This window comes from Megalopta genalis, unplaced genomic scaffold (assembly GCF_051020955.1).
Source record: "Megalopta genalis isolate 19385.01 unplaced genomic scaffold, iyMegGena1_principal scaffold0065, whole genome shotgun sequence".
Taxonomy (NCBI): Eukaryota; Metazoa; Arthropoda; class Insecta; order Hymenoptera; family Halictidae; genus Megalopta; species Megalopta genalis.
In genome coordinates, this window is record NW_027476134.1 from 656,945 (window position 1) to 661,266 (window position 4,322).

Genomic DNA, 4,322 nt, shown 5'->3' on the forward strand with positions numbered 1-4,322 from the left:
GGCCTCCAACTGCGAGGCCTCGGCCAGCCTAAGTTTGGCCTCTGCGAGGCCAACATATTCGCCGGTCGTCGGCGGCCGTCCTCTCTTCCTCGCTGACGACGAGCCCGGGACACTCTGCGATGAGTGGTGGGAGGAGACAGAGAAATCTGACTCCTCCCCGTCATCGCACTCACCAAGGCCCGCTGCGGTCCTCTTTTTGCCGCGTGTTGCCGAATGCCTCCGCGACACCGGCTCTGTACATCTTTTGAGGCGCACGATAGGCCCGCGCACCTCCCCCTCACGCTCGTTTCCCCCCTCCCCGGTTGTTTGTGAAAAAGAATCCATAATTGGTCCCACGAGTGTGGTCGGAAAGAAGGTCACCCCGGGCAGAGCCGCCATACCCGGGGAAGGCTAATACACCCGGGGGTCGCCAGGTACCCCGGGGTTGTCCGCTAAAGATTGGTGCACCCACCAACCATAGCTGGCGCTTACTCCAGCTACACCCTCATCAACGCGCAACACTGCTTGGGGCTAGGGATTTTTTAGAGAGGTTGTCATCCTCGCGGCCCGGCCGGTTAAGGCAAGACCCCCGTTCCTGTAAAACATGACCACAGGTTTACGGTATGTGTCCGACTTTAGTTGGCCCCTCAGCTCAAGCCACTCCGGCATGGTAGAACCTGCCAGGGAATAAATTCCCCGCCGGCACAGCCTTGAGGATCATTAGGGCACGAAGCCCCCCCACCACGACAAGGTAGCGGACACGGGGGGGAACCTTGACATAACCTTTTTTTTTTTTTTTTATTTTTACGTGGAGGAAATCTGCTCGCCAGACATCCCCGCCCCGCCCGGGGGAGCGGGACGAGGGTAGTGTGGGGATTGACCCACTAAAACCTCCACGGCGACCTGAGGACGCAGGACCGATCGCTGGCGATTCAACGGGGGAGCCACGGGAACTCTTGAAGAACACTACCGCGACTCCTCCTCGCCTGGCCGGCCATCAAGATGGTAACGATGGCCGGCCGCGTCTCGGGGGGAGATACGTCCTCCCCCCTAAAATCCATTTAAATTCGGCGGCGCGAGGGGTCGCACCCCGCACCGCCCCGACACGGCGACCGCGCGATAGGTGACCAGGGCCCCCGCCCTGGTCACATCGGCCGCCGGTGGGACGACGAGTATATTGGAGGAGGATCACAGTTAACCCTCGCCTCCTTCAGGCGACTCGTCATCCCCCACTCCCAACAGTGGACGTCCTACTCTGTTGGCGGGCGGCGGGCAATGAAATCAGCATATTCTGGTACACCCGCCGCCCGCCTACTCTCAGCTGCCCGGGGTTTCTTGGCGTGGGCGCGCACGCCGTCCCCGGGCACGTCGGGCGGGATCTGTAAGCTCCCGATCCCGCTCGGCAGCCTCCTTCCGCGACATAACCTCCTCGCAGAAAGAGATTGCTGCCGCCCACTTCCCCGGGCCCTCCAGCATGGCCCCAACTAGGCTGGAGAGTGCGAGGTCGTGGCCGACTTCTCGTTTTAGGACTCGGCGCAGCGCTGAGAAGGCGGGCATTCCTCCAGCGTGTGCTGCGCCGAGTCTTCCTCCGCGCCACAATGGTGGCACACCGTCGTCGCTTCCCGCCCGATGCGACACAGGTAGACACCGAAGCAGCCATGCCCGGTGAACACCTGCGTCGCTCGGTAGGAGAGCCTGCCATGCCGTCTCTCCCGCCACGAGGTGAAGTGCGGCAGGAGAGCCCCGGGGACGCGCTCGCCGGCGTGGGAGCAAAGCTCGGCACGCCATCTGGCGAGCGCTAGTCGCCGGGCCTGGAGCTCGAAGCCCTCGACCGTCTCTCGCTCCGGCGGGTCCCCTCGAGCACGGCTGGCGATGCTTGTGCGTCCATAAACATAGGCGCGCACCGCCGCCTGAAGCTCGAAGGGTAGTTCTCCCGCCAGAGCAAGCGCCGCCACGGTAGACGTGGTGCGGTAACCTCTTATGAGGCGGATGGCCATCCGCCTCTGCAGCCGGTGCAACAACAGCGTGCTGCGCCGGCTGGTCATCACGTACGGCGCCCATATTGGGGCACCGTATAAGGCCATAGACCGCACCACGCCCAGGTATAGGCGGCGCACCAAATCTCCCGGTCCCCCGAGGTTGGGCAGCAGGCGGCCCAAAGAGGCCGCCGCCTTTTCGACTCGGGGGACGAGACGGTCGAGATGCGCATCGAAGCTCCAGCGGCTGTCGAGGATCAGTCCGAGATATTTCAACTCGGACTTCACCTCTACGCAGGCTTCTCCAACCCGGATCCACGATCTGGCCGGTGGCCGAGACCGAGGCCGTCCGTGAAACCAGACAGCCTCGGCCTTCTCCGGGGCTATTTTCAGCCCCAGATCGCGGATCCTCGCGACGACGGCTGCCACCGCAACCTCTGCTCGTCGGATGGTCCTCTCGAAGGTACTCCCGACGGCGACCACCAAAGTGTCGTCCGCGTAGCAGACGAGGGTGGCACCGTCGGGCAGGGAGGCCTTCTCCAGGACCGCGTTGTAACCCAGGTCCCACAGGAGCGGTCCTAAAACGGACCCCTGCGGGACCCCGCGGTCCACTTCCCTCCGTATCATCCCGCACCGGCCCAGGTATTCAACCCACCTGTCCCGCAGGTAGGCCCCGATCACCTGGTGATCGACGAGGGTCTCCCTAATGGCGGACCAGGGCAGGGTGTTGAACGCATTGACGATGTCAATGGAGACCGCCAAGCACACCCCGCCCCTTGCCACGGCATTGTCCGAGAGGGACTTGAGACGGTCGATAGCGTCGACCGTCGATCGCCCCTCCCGGAAGCCAAACTGGCAGTCCGCCAGATCGGGGCCGTCGCGGGACAGGTGCCTGGAGAGGCGGGCAACAATGATCTTCTCGAAGACCTTGCCCGCCTCATCCAGGAGACAAATGGGCCGGTACGCGGAGGGAGAATCCCCCGGCCTCCCATCCTTCCTCAAGAGGACCATCCGACTTTCTCTCCATAAGTCGGGGAACGTCCCCGACCTCAGGAGCCCAGAGTAGAGGCTCCTCAGCCTCTCCCCCAGGACGCTCGCTGCGAGCAACCAGACCCGGCCGGGGATACCGTCCGGCCCCGGGGCGGTATTCTTGCCCCGGAGCCATTTGACGACCCCGGCCATCTCCTCCGGCGCGACCTCAAGATCCGGGGACCACTCATGTTCCTCTGGCTCAGGGACGGGCCGGGACGCCTCCCCGCTAACGGGGAATAAAGCGTCCACGACCCGCCCGAGCAGACCCGGATCCAGGCTCTCCGTGACGGGGGGCGCCCAGGGACGCAATCGTCCCAAAGCCATCTTGTATGGGCGCCCCCACGGATCTCGGTTCAGAGAGCCGAGGAGATCGCGCCAGGCCTGGTCCTTCGCTCGCCTGATGGCCAGCTGCAGGGCGACCACCTTCTCCCGATATCCCCCATACAGCTGGGCAGCCAGCACGTCGTCCGTACGTCGTCGTCGACGGGCGCGAGCGTACTGGCGTCGCGCGCGGACGCACTCGGTGCGTAATTCCGCTATTTCGCGCGACCACCAGTACACCGCCTTCCTCGGGAAGACCCTGGCCCGCGGCATGGCCACGTCGCAAATCGACGTCATTGCGCCCCGGAACCAATGGGCCTCCCCATTCCCGTCGACTGGCCCGGCCGGTGTTGCTGGCCAGGCCACGACGTGTGCTGCGGCCATCAGAGCGTCCTGGTCGAGGCGGTTCAGCGCCCACCGCGGCTGAGGCGAACCTTCATCGGCGGTGCGACGACGGGGTGTCGATGGTGGGGCGGCGGAGAGGTCGAGAACTATGTATCTGTGGTCAGACAACGTCTCGACCCCTTCCGCCACCCTCCACCCCGTAATACGGCGCGCGGCCGGGGGCGTTGCCCACGAAAGGTCAACGATGGACCCCCCGTTATGCCGCACGCACGTATGGACCGAGCCCGTGTTCAGGAGACGGCGCTCCAGTCCCGCCGCCCAATCCAGCACCTCCCGGCCCCTCGAATCAGTCCCGGGGGAACCCCAAGCCGTGGCCTTGGCATTGAAGTCCCCCAGGACCAGCACCGGACGGGGATGGCAGCGGGAGACGCATCTCCCTACCCCGTCTAGGTACTGCTCAAACTCCTCCAGGGACCACCTTGGAGGTGCGTATATCGCCACAACCGCGGTTCCGCCCCAATCGACGGCCACGTATCCCAGGCCGCGCTCGATAAGCGAGCACGGCGGGGACCCCGGCCAAGCAGCACAAATAATCGCGGCGGAGCCAATCGAGTCCCCCATCCAGTGTGGATGTTTGGGGACCCTGTGCGGCTCCGCCACGACTGCCAA